This window comes from Pteropus vampyrus, unplaced genomic scaffold (genome assembly GCF_000151845.1).
Source record: "Pteropus vampyrus isolate Shadow unplaced genomic scaffold, Pvam_2.0 Scaffold102, whole genome shotgun sequence".
In the NCBI taxonomy this organism is placed as follows: domain Eukaryota; kingdom Metazoa; phylum Chordata; class Mammalia; order Chiroptera; family Pteropodidae; genus Pteropus; species Pteropus vampyrus.
The window spans coordinates 1,803,557-1,815,436 of record NW_011888883.1 but is presented as its reverse complement, the minus strand read 5'-3'; the positions used below and the strand labels follow the sequence as shown (position 1 = coordinate 1,815,436).

The 11,880-nt window shown below is 35.6% G+C and overlaps 1 protein-coding gene across 13 annotated transcripts in view; it reads right to left on the bottom strand.

Moving 5' to 3' along the window:
* Positions 1 to 1,160: 1,160 nt before the first annotated feature.
* Positions 1,161 to 11,880, bottom strand: part of SNAP91 (synaptosome associated protein 91) — a 139,089-nt gene continuing 128,369 nt past the window's right edge. For all 13 annotated transcript variants that reach the window (XM_023533421.1, XM_023533420.1, XM_023533418.1 and 10 more), the window contains one exon: positions 1,161 to 1,171. The gene's annotated coding sequence lies outside the window, so the exon portion shown is untranslated. The remainder of the gene's footprint in view (positions 1,172 to 11,880) is intronic.

The window sequence follows — 11,880 nt, the reverse complement described above, 5'->3', positions numbered from 1 at the left end:
GTTTTGGTATAAGTAGCTATGTGAAGGTTTACCATTATATGTTATATTTATAATGATGACTGCATAATCAATATAAAATTTAGTTATATTCAGTATGAGTTTTGGAAGGCATTACATTATAGAACAATTTTCATCAAAAAAGCTTAACATATTTTTTAAAAAGTCTTATTTAAAAGAAGAGAAACGATGAAAACAATTTTTAAAAAATGAAAGAGAAACATCAGTGGTCTCCAGAACTGACTTGTTTTTATACTCAAAAGAAATTCTAATTTCAAAAATCAAGGAAAAACTTTTCCCCAAATTTTTATTAAACCCCTCAAAATCCTTAACTGTTTGGAATATTTGTGTATTTTGAAGGTTAATGTGTGTGACTGAAAGTTTAGAATTCGTCATACAGCTGCACCCAATTTATGCATACACTTAGCCCTAGATACAGCAACTCTGGTGTGATGGAAAAAATTCAGGATGTGGAATAAAATACCTTTCATTATCTAACCATAGTAGGCTGCCCTGTATAAAGCCTGTTCACCAAATATAATATGCCGATACTTGCAATTAGTATTATAAGAGTGTAGAAATGACCTAATATAATTGAAAAAAAGATTGGAATATCCGAAGAGCAGAGATCAGCAATTATTTATCTCAGAACTAGTGTGAATGTGTGTGAGTGTATGAGCTGGTGGATGCATTGGGAGGATTGGGACGATGTAGCTCTTGTTCTCTGAAACTAGTCATCCTCTCCTCCCCACCATTATGTTACCCCTAAACTTCCAGCTTACTGGGGTTTAGCTAACAACACAATGTTTTTCTAAGAAATGACCATTAAGAACTTTATCTCTTCTCAGCTAGATAAACAATCTAAGGACTTCACAAGAATAATCCTTGGAATACAGAGGCTTCTGTTGGATAAAGAGAAGCCCCTTTCTGTTCTGTGGACCCTCCCTGCTTCCACTCCCATTAATTGACAGGAGTCACAACTTTGTAATTTTTGTTTTACTTAGAATTTAAACTAGTGCTACTGACCCAGATACCAGATCACAAATAATATAAATCTCAGGGCATAGGAGAAAAGAGAGTATCAGCATACAGTAGAGAGATCTGGGAGGACGTGTAAATTTTTTTTTGCTCTCAGAACTACTTTAAATGGATCGGTTGTTAGAAAAATTTGCAGCTAACAACTTAGGAGATACAACTTGTTACATTTTCCAAAATTTTTCTTTGCCATAGCTACCAAAGTGGCTTATTTTTGTTTTAAAAATCAGAATGGCCTTGGTGCTAAGATTCTACTGCCAAACAAAAGTACCACTTTATCAAGCAATTGCCTAAAAATAAATGTTGTTATTTTTAAGAAAACCAAATTTAGTGTTCTGCCACTGCACTTGGGACATTTACTTTAAAAGATTTTCTTTGTGGTCTTTGTAAGCGACACTATTGTGTTCACCAAATGGGCAGCTGTGCCACTTCGTGTAGACTGGTACATGACTGATGTGGCTCCATAAACGAATATCCTGGGCAGTCATCGACCCACATATAACAGCATGTCTCTCCTGCACATACTCCCAAATTAAAGCTTGGGTTTTTGTGAAAACTGGTGTATCATAATGCTGCATGGACTATCTTTTTATAACTAGTAACTAAATGTGTCAATTTTTAGGCTAGATTAAACAAAATACTCTTTGTGGCTTTACTGTTTTGAACTATTTGCAAATTTTCTCTTTTGTTAGTATCATCTGTAACTTTCAAATAGAGCTGCACACTGTGAATCCACCAGATTTATGATATATCAGTGGTTTCTCTTAGCCTAGTGCTTTCCAAGTTTGGCTGCCCATTGGAATGACCTACGGGATTATTTTAGAAAGCCCGTTTCCAGGGCTTCACCAAGATCTTCCCTGGAATCCCTAAGAGTGAGGCCCAGAAATCCACGTTTGATAAAGCTCTCCAAGTAACTGTGATGATCATCCAGGTTTGGACGAGCATAATCTACCTTTTATAAACTTATTGTTCCTCCACCTCCCACAGCTCTCTCTGTACACAACAGTGTTGTTTTTTTTTTTTTTCTTTCCAGTTAAATGTTTTTTCAGTTTTACCTGCCTTTATATTTTTTCCTGTAAACACCCATTGGGAATGAAAGTGGTGGCAAAACTATCAAATACTTAGATGATATTCTTTTCAGTATTTAGAAAATGGAAATATATTTTAGCAATAACATTGTCATATAGTTAATGATGGTAAAGAATAAGTCAAATTTACAAAACTCCTGTACAAATGTGATCATTTTATAATCAGTGGCAAAATTCAATTTGTCTTATTTCCTGGAAATTAGATACTGTAGTCCCCCCTCATCTGAGGAACATATATTCCAGGACCCCTAGTAGATGCCTAAAACCCTTTATAGTACGAAACCCTATATATGCTATGGTTTTTCCTATATATACATACTTCGGATAAAATTTAACTTATAAGTTAGGCACAGTAAGAGATTAACAAAATAACTAATAATAAAATATAACAATTTTAACAATATACCATAATAAAAGTTATGTGAATGTAGCATTGTTAAGTAAAATAAGGGTTACTTGAACACAAGCACTGTGATACTGCAACAGTTGGTCTGACAATCGAGACAACTACTTAGTGACTAACAGGCAGGTAGCATGTACAGCGTGGACGTGATAGACAAAGGGATGATTGACTCATGTCCTGGGCCAGACAGAACGAGATGGGAGTGAGATTTTATCATTTGCTCGGAACAGCACGCAATTTAAAACTTATGAATTGTTTATTTCTGGAAATTTCCATTGAATATTTGAGACTGTGGTTGACTGTAACAGAAACCCTGGAAAGCAAAACTTTAGATAAGGGAGTACTGCTATATTATATATATTTTTCATTCCTAATCCACTTTATAATATAGGTTAGATCAATTCAATATAGTTCAATAAACTTTTATTGTGTTCAATCTTATGCACATAGCATATAGAGTTAAGTCCTAGATTTTACCCTTCCTCAAAGAATTCATAATATAGTAAGGAAGTCAGCTATATTTTTAAAGAAACAGTGTGAAAAAGGTGAATTAAGTATAAAGTGCTGAAGGAACACATTTGAGAAGGATTAACTCTAACAAGGTGGGCAAATATGATGAAAAAAAGGTTTCCTAGAGGAAGTGACACCTGGATTCAGTTTTGAAGGATGAATTGGAGTTTGCCAGCCCATGGGAGAGCTCAGGGAAGTGGAGGGCATCCCTGGAAGGAGAAACAGCTTGTGCAAAGGTATGAAAGTGTGACACTGCAGTGTTTAGGATACAGCAAGTATTTGGGGATTGCTGCTATAAGAGGATAGCTCTTCCTAGTGGTGGGAGATGGCAAGGAATGAGGTTCCTGAGTTAGACTTCTGGCATGAATAGACTTCTGGTCTTGAATGCCATGCTAGAAAGCTTGGACTTTAACCTATAGAGGACCAAGAATTGATGCAGGTTTTTAAGTCAGGGAACTGTGATCAGATGAGAAATTTGAGAAGGAAAGCTGGCAGCACCATTTAGGCTGGACTGGGGTAGGTTTGTGTGGGGACTAGAGACAAAGAGCCCAGTAAAGAGCTGCTGTACTAAGGAAGCGGTAGTGGGAATGGCAGGAGAGACATTCTGAGAGCAGAATGAATGTTCAGTATACGTAGGAGAGAAGAGTTGAGGGTGACATGTCACCTAAACTTCTGGCTTGGAAGACTAGGTATATAGTGAAACCACCAATTAAGAAAGAAAAACCAGGCTTGAGGAAAAAGATGACTTCACTCTTAGACATGTATGTTTAACATTTTTGTAGAGTGTTCATCAGTAAGGTTGATAACATTCATACATAAAGCAAGCAATGACAAGAAAGTTAAACAGGCATTATGTGATTTTTATAGTGAACTAAAATCCATTAGTTAACACATAACCAACCAGTAAGTCATATATTTTGTTCTGAACCCAATCAAATAGCAACTATACTTTTGTCAATCTGTTATAAACTAAATGCTCTTTTTAATTTAGCTTTGAAGCCATTTTTTTTTTTCCTGAGAGAAGGGAGAGGTTTTCTAAAAATCTGGCCCCAATTTACATCCGATGCATTATGTACATGGTTACAACTCCATTTTATGTTTTCAAGAGAGCACCTAATTCCACTTGATCTCAAATAGTAAATGATTTCAAAATATAACTGCCAATTTTCTTGGGACACATTTATAAGGCTTTTCAGGCTGTAAGATTTAATTTTCTGTTTAGGTTTTATAAAATTGTTGACTTACCTCAAAATGTTCCTACTCTGAGAGATGAACCACAGGACGTTTGGGTATCTGGAAATGAATCTAGTATTAAAGGTTCGGTTAGCAGCAGAGAACACGATTACTAAGAGATGACTGTCTCCCCCTCCTCTTGTTGAAAGGGGACCCTGTTTGGTTCTGCCCCTTTGTATGTCTGCTGTCTGCAGGCCTGGGTTCTGTTCCAGGCTATAGTCTCTTGTAGCCCCAGGCTTTTGTTCAAAATTATCTCCCTACTGCAGTCCTGTTGGCTGCAACCTGCACACACTATATCCATTTTGAATATTTTTAACTTCCATCATGGTAAAATCATCACTAAGAGAAACTTATATTTTTTTTTTTTTAAACACGTTTAGTCTCGAGGTGGCCTTTTTTGTATGTCATCAGTTGTAGGGTTTCTGTTCAGCTAGACTTCAGGTGACTCCCAATGATATAGCTGCTGGTAGTTTAGTTATAATTTTGATGTGGTCGTGAGAGAAGGCGAGCACAACATTTACCTATTCCACCCACCATCTTCGCCAGACTATTTTTTCTCTAGTTGTTGTTTTTTTAAAAGCGATTATCAAAGCACATTTGTTAAACTTGATTTCCCAGTAGAGAAACTTTAATTTTACTATTGGCCAAAAGCATCTATCACATCAGCAACTTTCATTTATGTTCTTAAAAAGTATCATTAGATATGGAAACTGTGTCTAAGAAGGAATCTCTAGGAAATTGAGTTTAACTCTGTGGTGGATATGGTTTGTACCTGGTCCAGACACCCTTTCCTAGCTGAGGATGCACTAATTCTCTGGCTTTATGTTGCACTGTGAGTTGCATTTATATGTGTAACAGGCACTTACATTTACCAGAATTTTAAACACATTTAGTACTTAAGGAATATTTCTTAATATTAATATTATTTACTATTTTTATACTTGTCTTTTCATCCCGTAATGTCTTTACAATTGCAGGTAAATGATATAATCTATAGCAAAGATAACAATAATTATTTAAAAGTAACGAGCAATATTTATCAAGCATTACTTTGTGCCAAGGGTTTTCCATGCATGGTCTCATTAAGTAGTAAGTACACAGGTGGAAATTTTCTCCATTCCACAGGCAAGAAAACTAAAGTTCAGAGACATTAAGAACTGGCCTAAGTTAACAGTGGATGGTTGAGCAGGGGTTCCCTTTCATGCAGTAGGATGCAGGCTCATAGTCTTGCACAAGCCTTGGTTGGCATCACTTAAAATGTAATGTGGGGTGTCAGAGGTCGGCATTTGGAAAGATATTCAACAAAAAATAGTGGTGGCGGTGGGGTTATTATGTTCACACACACACACGCACGCACACACAGAACAATGCAATCTATTAATCAGTAAAGTTTTTCACTTTCAAAGAACATGAGAACAATTTTTTTTTTAGATCCAAAGAAGCAGTTCTCAAAGTGTGGTCTGTGGACTCCTGAGGATCCCAGAGGCCCTTTCAAGGGGCGTGTGAGCTCAAAATTATTTATACAACAATATTGTGAGGAAACAACTATTTTCATATTGCTAAGACTCATTTTCTCACAAGTGTGCTCACAGTGGAATTTTCCAGTGACTGCATGACATGGGATATTGCAACAGATTGAATGCAGGAGCAGATATAAGAATGTGGCTGTCTTATGTTAAGTCTAATATTAAAGAGCTCTGCAAAGATGGCAAAACTCTTCTAAAATATTTTTTTTTGGAAATTGTAATTTTTCATAAAGATCTTTTATTTGTTACTATATGAGGTTTTAATATTTTTAAGTGAATTAAACAAATATTTTTAAAAATTCTGTTTTAAATTCTAACATAGTAAATATTGACAGAACCCATATAAACAAAGCTTTCGGAGGTACTCAATACATTTTAAATTTTAGTCCTGAGACCAAAGAATTTGAAAATCAGTTATGGAAATACTATTATAGACTCAATTATTGAATATCTTCAACTTTCAGAACTTTTTGAACATGCATGTCAAAGTGGAAGGTGGGAGATGGCAAGGAATGAGGTTCCTGAGTTAGACTTCTGGCATGAATAGACTTCTGGTCTTGAATGCCATGCTAGAAAGCTTAGACTTTAACCTATAGAGGACCAAGAATTGATGCAGGTTTTTAAGTCAGGGAACTGTGATCAGATGAGAAATTTGAGAAGGAAAGCTGGCAGCACCATTTAGGCTGGACTGGGGTAGGTTTGTGTGGGGACTAGAGACAAAGAGCCCAGTAAAGAGCTGCTGTACTAAGGAAGCGGTAGTGGGAATGGCAGGAGAGACATTCTGAGAGCAGAATGAATGTTCAGTATACGTAGGAGAGAAGAGTTGAGGGTGACATGTCACCTAAACTTCTGGCTTGGAAGACTAGGTATATAGTGAAACCACCAATTAAGAAAGAAAAACCAGGCTTGAGGAAAAAGATGACTTCACTCTTAGACATGTATGTTTAACATTTTTGTAGAGTGTTCATCAGTAAGGTTGATAACATTCATACATAAAGCAAGCAATGACAAGAAAGTTAAACAGGCATTATGTGATTTTTATAGTGAACTAAAATCCATTAGTTAACACATAACCAACCAGTAAGTCATATATTTTGTTCTGAACCCAATCAAATAGCAACTATACTTTTGTCAATCTGTTATAAACTAAATGCTCTTTTTAATTTAGCTTTGAAGCCATTTTTTTTTTTCCTGAGAGAAGGGAGAGGTTTTCTAAAAATCTGGCCCCAATTTACATCCGATGCATTATGTACATGGTTACAACTCCATTTTATGTTTTCAAGAGAGCACCTAATTCCACTTGATCTCAAATAGTAAATGATTTCAAAATATAACTGCCAATTTTCTTGGGACACATTTATAAGGCTTTTCAGGCTGTAAGATTTAATTTTCTGTTTAGGTTTTATAAAATTGTTGACTTACCTCAAAATGTTCCTACTCTGAGAGATGAACCACAGGACGTTTGGGTATCTGGAAATGAATCTAGTATTAAAGGTTCGGTTAGCAGCAGAGAACACGATTACTAAGAGATGACTGTCTCCCCCTCCTCTTGTTGAAAGGGGACCCTGTTTGGTTCTGCCCCTTTGTATGTCTGCTGTCTGCAGGCCTGGGTTCTGTTCCAGGCTATAGTCTCTTGTAGCCCCAGGCTTTTGTTCAAAATTATCTCCCTACTGCAGTCCTGTTGGCTGCAACCTGCACACACTATATCCATTTTGAATATTTTTAACTTCCATCATGGTAAAATCATCACTAAGAGAAACTTATATTTTTTTTTTTTTAAACACGTTTAGTCTCGAGGTGGCCTTTTTTGTATGTCATCAGTTGTAGGGTTTCTGTTCAGCTAGACTTCAGGTGACTCCCAATGATATAGCTGCTGGTAGTTTAGTTATAATTTTGATGTGGTCGTGAGAGAAGGCGAGCACAACATTTACCTATTCCACCCACCATCTTCGCCAGACTATTTTTTCTCTAGTTGTTGTTTTTTTAAAAGCGATTATCAAAGCACATTTGTTAAACTTGATTTCCCAGTAGAGAAACTTTAATTTTACTATTGGCCAAAAGCATCTATCACATCAGCAACTTTCATTTATGTTCTTAAAAAGTATCATTAGATATGGAAACTGTGTCTAAGAAGGAATCTCTAGGAAATTGAGTTTAACTCTGTGGTGGATATGGTTTGTACCTGGTCCAGACACCCTTTCCTAGCTGAGGATGCACTAATTCTCTGGCTTTATGTTGCACTGTGAGTTGCATTTATATGTGTAACAGGCACTTACATTTACCAGAATTTTAAACACATTTAGTACTTAAGGAATATTTCTTAATATTAATATTATTTACTATTTTTATACTTGTCTTTTCATCCCGTAATGTCTTTACAATTGCAGGTAAATGATATAATCTATAGCAAAGATAACAATAATTATTTAAAAGTAACGAGCAATATTTATCAAGCATTACTTTGTGCCAAGGGTTTTCCATGCATGGTCTCATTAAGTAGTAAGTACACAGGTGGAAATTTTCTCCATTCCACAGGCAAGAAAACTAAAGTTCAGAGACATTAAGAACTGGCCTAAGTTAACAGTGGATGGTTGAGCAGGGGTTCCCTTTCATGCAGTAGGATGCAGGCTCATAGTCTTGCACAAGCCTTGGTTGGCATCACTTAAAATGTAATGTGGGGTGTCAGAGGTCGGCATTTGGAAAGATATTCAACAAAAAATAGTGGTGGCGGTGGGGTTATTATGTTCACACACACACACGCACGCACACACAGAACAATGCAATCTATTAATCAGTAAAGTTTTTCACTTTCAAAGAACATGAGAACAATTTTTTTTTTTAGATCCAAAGAAGCAGTTCTCAAAGTGTGGTCTGTGGACTCCTGAGGATCCCAGAGGCCCTTTCAAGGGGCGTGTGAGCTCAAAATTATTTATACAACAATATTGTGAGGAAACAACTATTTTCGTATTGCTAAGACTCATTTTCTCACAAGTGTGCTCACAGTGGAATTTTCCAGTGACTGCATGACATGGGATATTGCAACAGATTGAATGCAGGAGCAGATATAAGAATGTGGCTGTCTTATGTTAAGTCTAATATTAAAGAGCTCTGCAAAGATGGCAAAACTCTTCTAAAATATTTTTTTTTGGAAATTGTAATTTTTCATAAAGATCTTTTATTTGTTACTATATGAGGTTTTAATATTTTTATTTTTAAGTGAATTAAACAAATATTTTTAAAAATTCTGTTTTAAATTCTAACATAGTAAATATTGACAGAACCCATATAAACAAAGCTTTCGGAGGTACTCAATACATTTTAAATTTTAGTCCTGAGACCAAAGAATTTGAAAACCTTTGTTCTGTAAATCAGTTATGGAATACTATTATAGACTCAATTATTGAATATCTTCAACTTTCAGAACTTTTTGAACATGCATGTCAAAGTGGAAATGAACTTGGATGATTTAGCACTGCAGCTCTGAGAGTTTAGCTAATGTTAATTACCATATCGTGAAATCACAAGACATTGTTCCCTCACACTTTTCCACTCATGGAGATCTGAATAATGTATCTAGTAGTGAAACCTGTCGGCAAGGCTACGGGGAACTAATATTTCCTTACTGCCCAAAAGAATGAACAACAAATTACCACAGAACCTGTTGCCTCAAAAATATAGACCAGTGTGACTTTTCAACTACAATAGCACTCATTTTGATTTTCAACAACTACTTCCACACAAAAAACACTATAATCACTGTTGCAAGATCATGCCCTTTTTCCACCAACAAAAATTTGCAGATATATTGTTAAAGGTTTAAGAGGCAGAAAGGGCTTTGCACTATTTATCTTCTGTGAGTCAAGTTCTTATTTCTATCTTCATATTCACTCTTTTCCTCCGCTTCTGAACCCCATGACTTCTCCCAAAAAGTCTTTGGTCTTTATTTTTTTTAAGTACAACAAATAACACGCAAAATAGAGAATAAAGCAGACACTTTAATACTGAGAGAACCACTTGTAATCAATACACCATGTATAAAGTGATTAAAATTTTCAACTTAAGATGGGTTTTTAATTGGTGTCAGTTCTATTACAATGAGCTGACAGAGAGCCATTAAAACTCTAATAACATGTGATGATAAAAAAAACTATATAAGAATTATTCTATAATAATCAGAAATATGATAATAGGCCAGCAGTATCCAGGTAAGTGAAGAAACTTCTAAGAACTAATGTACTGTGTTCATCCTTCAGACACCTACTTACCTGGCACCTATTGAGGTACTAGCTGCAGAGAATATGAACAGGAGGAGACGTTTCCTGCTTTGAGGCTCACAACTGACCAGAGACGATAACACCTTCATAGCTGACTATAATGCAATATGTTAAGTGCCATAAAGGCTTTTGAAAATTGTGCTCTGAGAATAGGGTAGGAAGTGATGATGGACAAGTGGGATTTAACTGGACGGGTGGGGTTAGTGAGGTAGTTTTAGGTATAGGCCCAGGTGGGCCAGCAAAGTGCTTGTTGTCCCCTTGCAAAAGTAGTGGCATGGTCACACACACAGAACGGTATGCTTGTATACATGTGTACGTACATGCAGAAGGTGGAGTTGAGGCAGAGGTGAGGCTAGAAAGGCACAGTCACCATGTAGAGGAACATCACAGATAAATTGGACCTGAGTTGCAAATTACCCAGAGAGATTAATTTCCTGAGTACCCAGAGGACCTCATCTAGCATCTCATCTATAAGACAATTCCCCTACAAGGATACCAAGACTCTCACCACAAGCAAGGGCCCAATGTCTGATTTAAAAATAATGCTCTTGTAGCTTTGCCTATTAAGAATTTATACCACCATAGGCCATTCAATAAACAGAAAAGCTTTTTGAAAAAAGTCAATATCAAACTTAAAATTATTTACAATCTAAACTTTTTATTACAGTATGCCCACAAAGTAATATATGATCTAATGTAATCTATAAAAACCATATTACATAATCACATACTCATTTTTGAAAGTCAGTTCTCAGGATACAAAACTAGGTAACTAAAAGAAAGATAGTTTTAGAAATAAGTGTATTCTATTTGATTAATATTTCTATTTGAGACTGGACTACTTTTTGGGATGTTGTAACAACTTAGTTGTAAGCATAAGGTCATCCAGTTTTATTAAAACAGGCTAATATATATTTTGTGCCTGAGTGACTTGCATGTAAGTGTGAGAGTAAATTATAATCTAAAGTCATGTTATTCTTCAACTTTTATGGAGAATTCTCACAAAACTATTATAAGAATTCAACTGCATATTCTAAAAGAAAGTTCGTCCTTTTTTTTTTTTTTTGAATATGGAATTTCAGTTTATTTGGCAGCAGCCAGAGTCCCAAGTTTAATGATTGCTGGTTAAAATTGTTCTCTTTTTCCTTGTTTTTGATTTGTTGCAAAATTATCAAAACTATGTCGGCATGGACAGCATTTCTCACCCTGAATGTTTTTAAATTTTCAATATTTTTTGTGTGTCATGTGTGTTATTGGAAACAGACTTTTGCCTCTAAAAAAAAAAAAAACAGAGACAAAGATTATGTTTGCATTTTCTTTGTTCAAGGTGTTTATTGCATCTCAGAGGGCGTACATGCACTGGGTTTTTAAACTGAAATACAAAGAAAGCCATTTTGAAATTGATTTTAGGTAATTTTTCCCCATTACAGTGTATGTTATCCCCACAGTAAATTCAGATACAACCACTTTTAAATGGTACCATACATCTATTAAATAATTTGAAAAATAGGCAAACACCTTTCCAACCCAATATGCTTTTAACGAAGAGCTGCCAAGCCACGAGCAACACTGATCAACAGTGACCTCATTTATGCGTCAAAATCTTAAGCCAAGCCATCAGCACAGACAGTATGACGACAAATTAAAAATTAAAGAATACAGTATGTACAGTAAAGGATACAATTCTCTGAATCAGTTTAAGTTCTAATCACAATGGTACAACAAAACCTACTTTTGAGTTCAGTTGAGGGATGGAAGAACACTAGTCTACAGAACACATAAAGAAATACTAACTTAACAAGGTGTACATAAAA